At 46.8% G+C, this 15,212-nt stretch overlaps 1 protein-coding gene across 1 annotated transcript in view; it reads left to right on the top strand.

Annotated features, from left to right (window-relative positions):
- Nucleotides 1–15,212, top strand: part of VCPIP1 (valosin containing protein interacting protein 1) — a 114,940-nt gene that overhangs the window by 75,437 nt on the left and 24,291 nt on the right. The gene's annotated exons all lie outside the window — the stretch shown is intronic.

Below are 15,212 nucleotides of genomic sequence, written 5' to 3' on the forward strand. Positions count from 1 at the left end.
GATACCTGCTAGGTCACGCCTTATGGGTGGGACCTGGGAGGGGGTGGTTACACCCACTTCCCTTTGTCCAGTTTCGCGCCAGAGCTGGGGCTGGAGTGCCCCAGCGCCGGTTTGAACTGGACTATGCAAGGAACACCTTGTGTGCCCCAGGCATGTCTCATTCCTTTCAGCCCACCCTGCCCCAATACACTAAAGGCTGTCTGGGGAGGTGCTAGCACCTCCCCAAGCAGGAAACCTATTGTCCAGGCCTCCCTGGCTGGGATCACTCCCAGCTGCAGGAGGTCAGACTTGTGTCGTGGCAGCAGCATCCATTTTGTGATGCTGAGGCTTTGGTCAGAGGCTAACAGTGAAGTATGATTTTAACATGTCTTTCCCTCTAGAAGGGGGGAATAATATCCTCATGTCCAGAAATGGCATGGGGGTATTATTCCCGAGTGTTAGACACCTTACACGACATGTTTTGATAAAGCCAAACCATAGTTACCATAACCGTCTAAGATTATAAGGCACTTTAAGAGTATATGGTAGGCTATATCATAGAACAGCTATAAGGACATGGTTCCGAAAGCTGCAGACAGGCTCAGCTCATGCTAGAGCACCATCTCACATGTTACCAAGCACTCTGCCTCCAGGATTGTCAAGGCCTGCCATAGGAGTGACTGATAGGTACACATGTGTCTATATGTAAGTTAGGCATAGGAATACTACACCTAAGCAAGGGGTGATTACACGACCTTGCCCCAGCTGAGTGATCAGCCAGTTGTGTCAAAATGGAAGGCCAGGCCAGGGGTGGCACAATACATGCTGCAGCCCCTGGTAGGCCTAGGGTACACCTATGCCCTGGGTACCTAGGGTACACTGTACAGGGGCCAATAAGGTGATCCTATCCAAATGGGTTATGCACCTAAAGTACATAGTAGTAATTTAGAGAGAGAACAGCAGGGCTGTGGGTCTGATTAGCAGGCCCACAGCCACATCTAAGTCGAAAACCAGTAAAGCAAAAGCAAAAAGTGGGGGTGAACATAGAAAGCAGACCCTACTCTCCTACAGCGGTGACTTCTATTTTGCCCATTACTTCATCGTCGACGAAGAAGGTAAAGGTTCCGTCGACGAAGATTGTGTCGTCGACGAAGACGTCGTCGAGCTCGTCGACGCCCACTCCGTCGACGAAGAAAAAGAAGATCCCGTCGACGACATTGTCGACGGTGGTTCCGTCGACGAAAGCCTTGTCGACGAAAACATCGACGACGGCTCCGTCGGCAGCGGCTCGGTCGACGGTGGCTCTGTCGACAGCGGCCCCGTCGACGGCGGATCCGTCGACATTGATTTTGTTGCCACAGACTCTGTCGACGATAGTTCCGTCGACCATCATTCCGTCGACGACGGCTCCGTCGACGAGGGCCTCTCCAAAGGCGTCTGCAGAACATACCATGCAGCAGTCGACGGCAGGGACATTTGTAAAGATAAGAGTAAGCAGCGTTTCGTCTGCCCAGAAGACAAGGAGGGAACAACTACCTCAGCTAACTTCAGCGTCGGTTTCATCTTTAACTGGGGTTTCTTGGACACCATTACCTCCTAGTGTTGGCCTGGATAGCCAGGAAGACAATATTCCTGTGGGAGATGCACAGCCTCCCTCACCATTATTCGCTACGGATTCTGATCAGGAGTCCGAGGGGTTACCGGAGTCTTTTGGAACGGCACAAAGCCCGTCCGACTTAGTTATTAAATGCCAGGATGTCAGCAGTGAGGATGAAGATCCAGTTTACATACAGCAGGTCCCTCCGAAGCATAAAACGGCGACTCTTCCTTTGTCGCTCATAACTAATCTCCAACGCATGTTGGACGACTACAACCAACGGTTCCCTCTATCCCCTCAACGTTCAGAGGTTCCGTCAGCCCCGGTGATTCCGGCAAATATTCCACCGGTACCTATTGTAAATCCGGTTCCTCAGATGCCGTCTGCACCTCCAAGACAGGTTCCAGAAAGGTTGTTACCTCACTATGAGCCTGTAGAGGAAGGCCCTCAGGACACAGAAGAGGGTGAAATCCCAGATGATGATGGGGATGTGGATGACAATGACGATGATATGGCGGAGTGGGACAATTACCAGGCACAAACACCATCCCCCTCACAGATAGTAACAGGGGATTCACCTCCAGTGGACATAGCCAATTTTCACCAACTGATGGAAAGGGCAGCACACCGTTTTAAACTAACACCGGAGCGCAGAGAGTAAGATTGCTTCCTTTATGATTTCAAGAATCAACCTTATAAACAGACGCATGCTATTCCCATTGTGGAGTTTATTTGGGAAGAAGGCAAGAAATTAATGCAGACACCGAATACCTTGCCAGCACAGGTGCCTCGATTAGAAAAGAAATATAAGGCACCAATAGGAACCCCAGCATGCCTCATGGGTCAGGCTAAACCTGAGTCAGTCGTTACGCAGGCAGCGCAACGTAAGGCGAAAAATCCTGCATCTACTATCACCACACCTCCGGATCGTGACGGACGTCGGATGGATGCAATAGGGCGTAAATTCTCTTCTATGGCCTCTACTGTGGTTAGAGTAGCTAATGCCTTGGCCATCTTGGGACAATATGACAGACAAGTATGGGCTGATATTTCGGATGTGGTTCAGGAGTTGCCAGAGCCATCTAAGGTGGAGGCAATGAAGTTGCTCCAAGAGGGAGAAGCGGCATCGGCGGAAATAATCGATTGTGCAGTAGACATCGCCTGCATGGGGTTCCGTCAGCTTGCCGGAGCGGCTGTTCTGCGTAGGCAAGGATGGTTAAGATCGACATCCTTTCGTCAGGAGGTACAGTCCATGATCCTTAACATGGCGTATGACGGCGAGGCGTTATTTGGAAGCCACGTCGATGAAGCTCTACAGTCCATAAAGAAGGATACTGAGACAGCTAGATCGTTAGGAAACCTTCAATTTCAAAGGAGCAATTTTCGTGGTGCACGCGGACGCGGCACCTCCTCAAGTTTTCGAAGGGACAATAAACAATACAAACCTTACAATCAAGGATCCAACCGTTACTCTTATGGCCAGCAACAGCAAGCATCACGACAGCAAACCTCCAAGTCATATAGAGGAAAATCCTCATACAGAGGAACCGCGTCAAAGAGACAGTGACTCTTACCAGACGGACAAGGTTGGAGGTCGAATCTCTCTGTTCTTTTCCCAATGGTCCTCCATCTCAAGGGACTGTTGGGTTTTAGACATTGTAAAAAAGGGACACACCTTAGAATTCACCAAATTCCCTCCTCCCACACCACCCTCCGGACCGCCACCAGCTCACATGAAAGAACTGTTGCATCAAGTTCGACTTTTAAGGCAAAAAGGAGCTATAGAATTGGTGCCAGTGTCTGAAAAGGGAAAAGGTTTTTATTCCCGGTTCTTTCTGATCGCAAAGAAAAACGGAGAGTGGAGGCCCATCCTCGATCTAAGGGCACTAAACAAATATATAAAGAGCCAATCCTTCCGTATGATGACGCTAGTAGACATCTTGCGCTTACTCTTGCAGGAAGATTTTCTGGCAACGATAGATCTCCAGGATGCCTATTTTCATATCCCTATATTACAGCGGCATCGGAAGTTCCTGCGTTTTCGAGTGGGTCAACACGATTACCAACTCAAAGTGTTACCATTTGGCCTGCGCTCGGCCCCTCGAGTGTTCACGAAGGTACTAGCTCCAGTAATAGCGTTTTTGCGACTCCAGGGAGTGCAAATATTTACAAACCTGGACGATTTTCTCCTGAAATCTCAGTCAAGCACTCACCTGCAACAACACACTCTTCTGTGCCAGGACGTGTTTCGCTCATTAGGTCTGTCCGTAAATGCAGAAAAATCCCAACTTCATCCGTACCAACAAAGAGATTTTCTGGGAGCAACTCTGGAAACTGTATCAGCAAAGGCGTTTCTCTCCCAGGAGCGTTTACAAAAGATGCTGCGACTGGTGTCTCTGATCAGATCAAAAGAGTCCGTTTCTGTGAGACTGTTAAAATCGTTTCTGGGAATGGCGTCATCATCCATTGCCTTGATCCCTCATTGCCGACTGAGGACACGTCCTATCCAGGAAGCTCTGGATGCTCAGTGGCGTCAGGTAACGGGATCTTTCCACGACATGATATGTGTCACAGATCAAATGAAGTCAGCACTCGCATGGTGGACAATTCCAGCCAACTTGACGGAAGTCATGTCATTTCTGTCGGTGCCGCCGGACAGGACAATCACGACAGACGCCTCATTGGAGGGATGGGGCGCACATTTGGAGGATCTCTCTGTGAAGGGAAGATGGTCAACACATCGAAGATCTTGGCACATCAACAAGTTGGAGCTGATGGCGATTTTTCTGGCTCTAAAATCATTTCTACCTTTGCTCCAAGGAGAGTCAGTGCTAATACAGACAGACAACACAACCTGTATGCACTATGTGAACAAACAGGGCGGAACAAAATCCCCAAGTCTCTCCAGGTTAGCTCAAAGAATTTGGGACTAGTCTCTCAGTCATCATATCATGATTACGGCAGTACATCTACCAGGAGTATCCAATGTCCTAGCGGATTCCCTGAGCAGGTCCTCCTCGTCGACCCACGAGTGGGAGTTACACCAACCCACTCTAGAGAGGATATTCCAACTATGGGGTCGTCCGCAGCTGGATCTCTTTGCTACGCCGGAGAACCGGAAAAGCCGAAATTACGCAAGCTGGCATCCCCACAAGGAGTCGCAGGGGAATGCCCTTTTGATAAACTGGTGCAATCTATTTGCGTACGCCTTTCCTCCAATACCCCTCATACCTCGGGTTCTTTGGAAGATGAGGAGACAACCTTGCCACCTGATTCTAATAGCCCCGCGCTGGCCACGACAAGCGTGGTTCTCAGAACTGCTCCTGCTGTCCCAATGCCAACCAATCCTCCTGCAACATCGGACGGATCTGCTCACAATGAGCGAAGGGAGAATTTGTCATCCAAATCCCTCCTCACTGAGCTTATCGGCCTGGAACCAGAACACCATGAGTTCGCCCACCTAGACATCCCGCAGGATTGTAGGGATATTTTGGCCCAAGCAAGAGCACCCTCTACAGTCAGGACGTACAAGTTCAAATGGAAAAGATTCTGCCACTGGTGTGCTGCTAACGGAGTCCATCCGATACATTCCACGGCAGAGCAATTGCTACCATTCTTCTTGCACCTAGCTAGTTCTGGACTGTCTCATGCAACCTTACGGGTTTTTCTAGCAGCTATTTCCCGATTCCGGCAAGATGGATCAAGTTCCCTTTGTTCCTCAAGAATAATCCGCCAATTCTTTAAAGGCTTATTCTGAAAATTTCCGCCAGTTCGGCGTCCTCCTCCGTTGTGGCACCTCAACGTTGTGTTAGCGCGATTGATGAGACCTCCGTTCGAGCCCATTCACAAGGCCGACCTAAAATATCTAACTTGGAAAGTAGCCCTACTTCTGGCACTAACGTCTTCACGTCGTGTCAGTGACATTCATGCTTTTACCATCAAACCTCCTTTCCTGCAGTTCAAACCGGATGCTGTAGTGTTACGCACCAATCCATCATTTCTACCCAAGGTGCCTACTGACTTTCATATTAATGAGCCAGTAATATTAAAGACCTTTTTTGCCAATCCTCAGACACCTGCAGAGCAAAGATTGCATTCTTTGGACGTGAAGCGGTGTCTAAAGTTCTACATCAGTAAGACAGCTTCGTTCCGAAAATCCAATCAACTTTTTATAGCATATGGACGCTGTCCTAAAGGACGTCAGGTTACTAAACCAACGATTGCACGCTGGATCTCGGCAGCTATTGTCTTCTGCCACCAAAGGGCAAATAAACCTCTGCAGTCTCCAGTAAGGGCACACTCCACTAGGGCAGTATCATCATCTACTGCCTTATTTGCTGGAGTATCTTTGCAACACATCTGCAGAGCAGCTACGTGGTCGACCAGACACACGTTTACTAAGCACTACTGCTTGGCAACTTTAAGCGAGGAGGATGCTGCAGTGGGACAGGCAGTGCTGCGCAATCTTTTTAAGTAAGGTGAGCCTCTTCCTCCCTCCTCCATATTGTTTCCATTTATATTATGCATTTACAATGTTACAGTTGTTCAATACTGTTTTTATGCATAAGAAGATTGATTATCTTTATATTTTGAATCTATTTTGGCATGGAAACAATGGTGATTGTTACTGCTAGCTATTCTATATTCAAGCATGTGAATCTATGAAAGACACCCTAATACTGGAGAAGAACAATTGTTACTTACCTGTAAACAGGTGGTTCTCCAGTATTGGTGTCTTTCATAGATTCACATGCGACCCTCCCTCCTCCCTTCAGAGGCGCTCTTCTCCTCATACACTCTAAAGTCACTTTGGTGCTACGAAAATCTGAGGTGAGAGGCTCTGAGGAGAAGGTTCTAGAGAGGGGCTGACGCCTGATTGGCTGGAGTTCGGACTTCCACAATGACAGAGAGACTACAAAAGTCTTTTGTCTCTCTCCATTGTATTCCTATGGAGTTTCTCATATAGGTACACTATGGGTGTTTTTACACCTGTATAACGCTAATTATGTTATTATTTATGTATATATTTTGCTATATATATTGCTATTTTATTTACCGTGGGACTCCCACTCCGGCGACGGGGAATATTCAAGCATGTGAATCTATGAAAGACACCAATACTGGAGAACCACCTGTTTACAGGTAAGTAACAATTGTTCTTAGCCCATAGGCTGCATAGAAAAACTACAACAGACTAAACATGCCGCCATGCCTTTAAGACCTTCATGCTCTACAGGTCAGTTTTTTTTTCTGGCTCCTTCTGTGAGGGTCCTGGAGCATTGAGCTAGTCCGTTTTTGACTTTCTGTCAAGAATTGTTATATTGAAGTTGTTTATTTACCTTCATCCAACATTTTTTGTACAATCTGTGCTTCCGTCCTGTTTTTTTGACTTTTGCTATTATGTTTTGTCAAATACCCACCTTGTTCAACAAATGTCCTTCATGTGGGTGGGGGGGGGGAATGGCAAAATCTGATCCACACTCAGTATTATGTGTTTGCCATCTGTAACCTGGTAAATAATTGACTGATTCTTTGCACATTATGCCGCTAGAGAATACAAGTAATTCATTTAGCACCGGGTCCACGTCCCGCGAGCCATTCTAAGATGGCAGGCATGTTTTCCACTGATTCATTTAACCACACTATGCCACTGATGCACCTGCGCCGTTTACACATGTGCAAGCATTCTGACTTTTTAATGCCACTATTAAGCATGGGCTTTACATCTCGGAACCGGTGTACGACAGTGTTTGACCCAATTCTAGAGACTGCAGCCCCCGAGGAAAATGAAAAATACCCCCCATGCACGGTAAGCCTACAGAACTGGCCATGTTTAGCACCATTGAGATGTTGTGCCCGTTTGACACATTGCCAACTGCTGCAGTATTTAGTGCTTTTCTCTGTCCCACTGTAGATCGGACCGCAGGGTTTGAATTCAGATGGGCCTACCCCACTGTACAGATGAGGACGAGATGCATCCACAGTGGATGTTGGTCCCTTTTTTTTAAATGACCAGTAGACACACCGTAACTAGCGGCTAGGCACTTTATGTGCAAACTGGCCGGAAGCGTCTGGTTAAGCCTCGTACTTCTATCAGTAGCAACGAGAGTATTGCTTACTGTGTTTAAGAATGCATACTGCACTATTGAATAGACACTGTGGTGGCCACACACATTTCTATAAACTATATGCATGAACCACAATTGAAGTCCGAGAGACGGTGGCAACATAGAGAATTTCACTTGCCCTACTCCACTTGACAATTTCATCTAGTTTTTTCTGATGTATTTAATTTGAGGTCCTCTGTGCTGACTCCTGGTGACTAGAGCAACATTGCATTTATAAGTAAAACGTGCATATACATAAAATTACAGGTTCCTCTACTTCCTATGTCCTTAAGAGGCCCAAATACAAGGGCCGAAACTCGTCGACTTCTTTTGACTGGAGGAGTCTGATTTATAAACAAACTTGATGCATGTAACTAGCGACATCTCAGAAAACCTTTGAAGATAGGACGTTCCCTCATGGGTGCAACCATAAACACTACCTCTAATATTGATTGCCTATGATATTTAGAAGTTGCAGCCGTAAACTTGCATAAAAAAACCTGAAAGACAGTTCCTATTGTTATAGGGACATTGAATATATGTGTTCTTTGTTTGACTGTGTTCATTTTTTGGTTGCTGTTTTCGAGGAGTTGTCTATATAAAAAAAGTCTCTTTATATTGTGAATAGACATTTGTTTTATCACTGTTAAATGTTTATATATACTGTTTTCTGCACCCCTGCCTAGGAGTTTGGGGATTTGCTGTGTAATAAGGTGAATAAATAAAATTTCTTAAGTCTAGACCAGACCTGTGACCAATTAATAAGCATACTGGCTTAGTTAGGCAATCTATTCCCACAGGTGACCAACATTTTTGTTTTATTTGCCACCGGTGTAGAGGCAGCAGGCTTCTGGTTCACCTTCACAGATGTCCAGATCACTTTCGATGTTGAAGTGCAGGCGACTGAAACAGAGATTAGCATCAAGATCTAGACCATCTACGTCGAGAAGCACACCATCCTCTCAAGACCTCAGAATTGTGCAGATTACTCAGGAGGGATCTCCTAGTCGAGAACAACGGACACCGCCAGTTAATCTTTCACTGCGCTGCCTACAAAGTGTGAAACAGTAGGGAGTTCCAGGACAGATTCCAGGTTCAGACTTTTCTCAAACCTATTTACTTTCAACAATCTCCACTGGAGCTCCTCCCCCTGCTACAACTCCCACAAGATCTCGAAGATGGCCATGCTCTCCTTCAACAAAGTCTCTGTCTAGGACACCTCACAGACGATCACCTCCTAGATCTCGTCACTCCCACTTGTCCAAATCTCTGCGCACATGTAGGTCTCCTTCGCGGTCTACAGATATATCCAGGTCGTCTGTTTGAAACTACTCCGCTACCCTGTATGCGACTCCCTCCAGCTAGGGTTTCACCAGATATTGTTGCATTCAATGAGGTCCTATGTAGCGGTGCAACTAAGATAAACATTGAGATGTCTGCTCCAACCATCTCTACCCGAGTAGTCTTTGGGACACTGCATCACAGTTCATCTTCTAGACGTCTGCATCCTCTGGTACCTGATCTGCTTGAAACAGCTCTTCAGACCTTTCTTACATCAGCATCGATATGGCCATCATCGTGCATTGCAAAGCAGTACAAAGCACCAGACCAGGATCCATTCTTTCTGAGACCTGATCCACCACTGGACTCAAGTCATAATGGCAGTGGCTAAGATGACTCGCCCAGGGGTGGTGTCCTCTACAGAACCACACGATAAGGACAGTAAGCAGATGGACTCCCTTGGGGAAAGAATGTGCAACACCTCTGCTGACTATATGAAAGTCGCTAGTGCCTCAGCACTTTTTGGAAGATACAATAGGGCTGTATGAGACTCCAAGTCTAGGTCGATGGAAAAACTGCCAAAGGAGGATCGGCAGGATTTCCAGGCGGGTGGATTAGTGGCGAATCAGATAATCAGCACAGCAGCTAATGCTTCGGATCTAGCAGCCCATCGATACTCACATGGCATTTGTGTTAGGCGCTCCTCCTAGTTACAGCTCACTGGACTGAAACCAGAGGCACAGCACAGGATTCTGAACCTGCCCTTCAGTGGAACCTCACTATTCAGCACTCATGCCGATGATGAAATGGCAAGGATGAAATCTGATCTAGACAACCTGAAGACACTGGGTCAGGAGAAGGGGTAGGAGTTTGGGCGCAGATACCACCCTTACAACCGTCATCAGTATCAGCAGAGGGTTCAAACCCCTCACTGGGCGCAGATACCACCCTTACAACCGTCATCAATATCAGCAGAGGGTTCAAACCCCTCACTGGGCTTTGCAGCAACAAGATCAGTCCAGATCCCATTACCATCAGCGTCGGCCAGGACGTGGACGGGGAGCAACTAGACCATCAGCTTCCGCCGGTAAACAGCCGACAAAGCAATGAGCGTTTGCTTCCCCCATCTGTATTTTCATGTACCGATTTCCAAAAAACATCAGAAATTCCTAGGGTTCCAGGTGGAGTCGGACCACTTCCAGTACAAGATCCTCAGTTTCAGACTCAAATCAGCGTCCGCAAGTTCTCAAAATGCATGGCGGTGGTAGCAGCCTTCCTGCGGAAGCAGATGCTCTTGGCCTACCCGTACCTGGACGACTGGTAGCTCAAGAGCTTGTCACCTTGTCAACTGCAGGAACACCTTCAATCCTGCATTCGAGTGCTAAGCCTTTTGGGTCTTCAAGTACACTACATAAAGTCAATCCTCAACCCAACCCAAAGGATTCACTACCTGGGTACGACTCTGGATGCTGCAGATGCAAGAGTGTATCCTTCGGAGAAGAGGTTATCCGCAGTCACCAACAAGTGTTGCACTCTCCTCCGCACACTTCATCCAATAGCCAGACAGGTATCCTCGCTATGGGGATCCATGGTGTCCTGCATTTTCATTTTTCCCAATGCCAGGCTGCAAATGCAACCTCTCCAGCAGGCATTAAAGTATTAGTGGTCACAGATCTCGGACCGCTGGGAGGACACAGTGACTCTGCCTCAGATGGCCAAAGATTTCCTTCAGTGGTGGATGAAATATCCTCATTTGTTGAAAGGGGTCTCTTTTCATTAGGACCTTCCCAGCCAGATGTTCATCATGGACGCGTCCCTCCAGGGCTGTGGAGCCCACATGTGCCCTCTTCAAGTTCAGGGATTGTGATCGGAAGCAGAGAAGGGGTATCACATCAATATGTTGTAACTGAGGGCTGTACATCTAGCGTTCAAGTCAATCTTCCCATCCACCCAGATACTCTCCCTATTAGATCAGACCGACCATACCATGGCCATGCATTACCTGAACAGACTGGGAGTAACCAGGTCAAGGCACAAGCCATATGAAAGTGGCTACATCAGGCCTCGAATAATCACAAAAAATGTTACTAGACCTGCAGGTCTAGTGACTTGAATAATCTACTCGACCTATGTGTAATGGTCTTGACCCATAAACTGGTTTCAAATGATGTGATCGGGGGCAAATAATTTAATTAATTGAGCCGCCATTTTCTTTATTATGCATGTCTACTGTACAAAAAACTCTTTTGGTTGATTTAATAGACTAAACTTTCTTTCTATAAATAATACAAATCTAGCCACGTATAGGATACACATGACCCCTGTCTTGCCTCTTAGTTTATTAACAGCATTTTCATCAAGGCGAGGGCAGCAATTTTTCTCAAATCAGGTTTAAAAACTATCACTTTTTAATAAATACATAACTAAAGCATGAAGTGGTAGCGCACTGTCATTTGTAATCGGCAGATTTTACATTGAAAATGGCCTCAAACCCTCCCACTGACATGCAGCTTTACTGATAAAACTATATAGTGTACAAACAATGTTTGGAAATAAGAGTTTCTGCAAATATGTGTCATTTGCACATCACCAAGTACAGTGTTCTGGTTTGTTTCGCTCCTATATAACTCTTTGCTTGCATCACACTTCTCAATTACAAAAAAGTGCTTTTGTAATTCCGGATATATTTTTACATATTTATAATGTACAGGCTATTTATTTAAATGTTAGAGAAAAATAACAGACCTCTTCAGACAGCTCACTTGAGAAAAACCTCTAACTCTAGTAAGCGAGAGTAAAATAAACCTAATTTTCCAAGCAGCAATTAGTTAAAAGGCAAACTGCCATTTAACGTCTTTGCTTGAACAGACAGCAAATGTGTCAAGATAAAAAAAAAAATTAATGGCATCTTTATTGCTCGTTCACTTTCTGAATGAACGGGACACCTGTCCCTTTCCAGTCTAAGTTTACTGGCCAGACAGGACTAGTACGTGCTAAAAATAGCTCAACCTGATAACATTTTACTCACAATTGCGAGTGGGCGAGTAGATTTTTCGAGGCCCGTACTGGTGAGAAAGTTGACCATATCTGCGATCCATCTCCTAGGTATCCTCAGTGTTCATGCAGACACTCTCAGTTTCAACTTTGTTGAAGCTCTTGACTGGGTGTTGTGCGACTTCGTCGTTTAAGAAATTTTCCAGTAATGGGAAGTACCAGACATCGATCGGTTTGTAGACGCAGCAAACTCAAAGTGCTGCGTCTCTGCATCCAGATAGCCCCAACCAGGCTCCAGAGGGAATGCGCTTTTGATCAACTGGTCGCAGACCTTACTCTACGCCTTTTCTCCAATGCCGCTCATTCTTCTAGTCATCAACAGGTTCTACAGAGCCAAGACCAGGATGATCCTTATTGCACTGGAGTGGCCTTGACAATGGTGGTATACGGACTTTATTCACCTGTCTGAGATGCCACACAGGAGGTTGCCATGCCGTCCGGCTCTACTCTCCAAACTTGGCGGTGGGTGTTTCACCCCGAACTTCCCTCTCTAAGCGTGACGGCATTGCTCCTGAGTTCCTCCAATATGGACATCTAGTTCTTTCATCAGACTGTATGAACATTCTGAAAGAATCAAGAAGGACATCTATGCGAAAATCCTACACTTTCAAATGGAAGCGTTTCTACTTGTGGTGCACCAGCCATAATCCCATCCTAGGGCAAGAACAGGTTATCCTTCCGTACTTATTGTATTTGGCTAAATCTGGTCTTAAATTCGCCTCTATAAAGGTGCACTTAGTGGCCATTGCAGCATACCGGAAATCACCCATGCAGGTTTCCATTTTTCAGATGCCTTTATTTAAAGACTTCCTTGAGGAGTTGAAGGTCTAAGATTAGATTCTGACATTCAGGCGGATGCTCAGTTTGGGCAAGCCTTAAGGAACCTGTTTGTAAGTAAGTTACCCTTCGAGTGATAACTGTTCTGGTGTTCATCCACAGGATTCTGGGGATGTGCTTGCTATTCTAGTCAGTGCTTATGACTATTGATAAGTATCCCCTGGAAGAGAAGGAGAAGTTACTTACCTGTAATCCTAGTTATCTTTTAGGGGTATACTCATCAGTCATAAGCAACCCACCGAGTTCCCTGGAGGAATACCATTTACAGTAGCACTCTTATTCCTTACTATGACTACTCCTTATGATACGCCTTAAAAAAAGACCTGACTTAACTGTCACCTGTGGGGTATGATGGGAGCATGGAGATCTTAAAGGCATGGCGCCAGTTTTATTGTGTTGTGGTCTGTCTATGAAGCCTATGGGATAACATGCCTTCTATTACTTTGCCTTTTTCTTTGAAAATAAAGGCCATGTTTAAACAGTGAAAGCGTGCATGTTCTATGTTACAGAAATGCTAATGAAGATATATTTTAAAATCAATGCATTGTTGGTATTTCATCCCTTGGTGTTCTAGGATATATCCATCTAATATATGGGTACTTCGTGTTTTTATTCCCTAAACATACGTGTGTGTGTGTGTATGTATAGATGTATGTATATATGTCTGTGTGTGTATATATATGTGTATGTGTGTGTATGTATGTGTGTGTGTATATATATATGTATATATGTATATGTATATGTATGTATATGTATGTATATATATATGTGTATATATATATATATATATATATATATATATATATATATATATATATATATAATGGGATGTTCTGGGGTCCATGCACGTGGGCGGGACTATTCAGTGCTTATGCTGGAAGAGAACTAGGATTACTGGTAAGTAATTTATCCTTCTGCTATTGATTTTAATGCTCGTCTTTGACCATGTCCGTGCTCTGCTGCTTTTGGCTAGGTTTGCACAACAAATACCTTATACACATACTTGCTTTCATTCCTATACAAAGCACCCAAGTCGGCCTGCACATGTCTGCTAAATAAAGTCAAAGCTGTTATTTCAGCTGCAGTGCTGCAGAAGTCCAACAACTTCTGTGTTGTCCCCACAGACCGTGAAAGCAAGAGTTTAGTTACTAAGGGGAAGAGAATCTTGTGTTTGCAGCTACGACTGCTAAGATTGCAGATGATAGTGTCATCATAACCCAAGAGGGTATCTGCATCATCCACCTTCATAAAAGCATCACTAGATGCTTCTAATACTGTAATAGTGTTGGACCCGGCCTCGTAGTATGGCCCTACGTGCCCCCGCACCACCGAAACCTGGTACCCGCAGCCCCAAGCACACGGCCCAGCCGACCCTCCCCGCCAGGACACACGCACCCGACCCGGACATCCCCGTCCAAGGCCTCTCTCCTTTCGGCCACCCCGGGCCCGCGTGCCCACTTCATGCACCAAGATGGCCGCCCGGCCCCAGCGCGACCCGGGCCTAGAGGCGCCACTCCGGCTGGAGGACATCACGCTTCCAGGGGATGAGAGAGGGAGGAGCAGTTTCTATCGCACCTCTGAACTCCCCTGGGACGATGGGGTTTCGATCGGCCTACCGGCCTCCCTGAGGGCTGGCTCCATGCCTGCTGGGTGTCTGGGACTCCTCCCGACCCGGCCCTGAAAGGATCAAAAGACAATGACAGGAAATCCCGACAAGCGACCCCCAGGTGACAAGACCCCTGCCTGCACAGACTCCGGACATCAAAGAGGGGTCGACCTATAACAAGGGGTGCTCTGGGTCTGTCCGGCAGATTCAACGCTGGAACAACGAGAGCCTGCTGACGTGGTCGCGGCTCCTGGAACTTGGACCCACCTGAGCCTGCTGAGTGACTCGCGGCTCCCTGAAGATCGTAAGACCTCCGAACTTGTACCTGAGCCTGCTGAGTGACTCGCGGCTCCTTGAAGATCGTAAGACCTCCGAACTTGTACCTGAGCCTGCTGAGTGACTCGCGGCTCCTTGAAGATCGTAAGACCTCCGAACTTGTACCTGAGCCTGCTGAGTGACTCGCGGCTCCTTGAAGATCGTAAGACCTCCGAACCTGTACCTGAGCCCGCTGAGAGACTCGCGGCTCCCTGAAGATCGTAAGACCTCCGAACTTGTACCTGAGCCCGCTGAGTGACTCGCGGCTCCGACAGACTCTCACGGTCCCGCCGGACCCCGACTACAACAACGTATCCCCCCAGCTCGAGGATTGTGAGCTGTGCGCCGGATACGTCCCTGCCTTGAACCTTTGCCAGAGACTGTCCCGCTACTCCCTACCCCTTCCGAGACTCATTGAGCCCGTGCTCTCCTTGTA

This window comes from Triturus cristatus, chromosome 5_1 (genome assembly GCF_964204655.1).
Source record: "Triturus cristatus chromosome 5_1, aTriCri1.1, whole genome shotgun sequence".
In the NCBI taxonomy this organism is placed as follows: domain Eukaryota; kingdom Metazoa; phylum Chordata; class Amphibia; order Caudata; family Salamandridae; genus Triturus; species Triturus cristatus.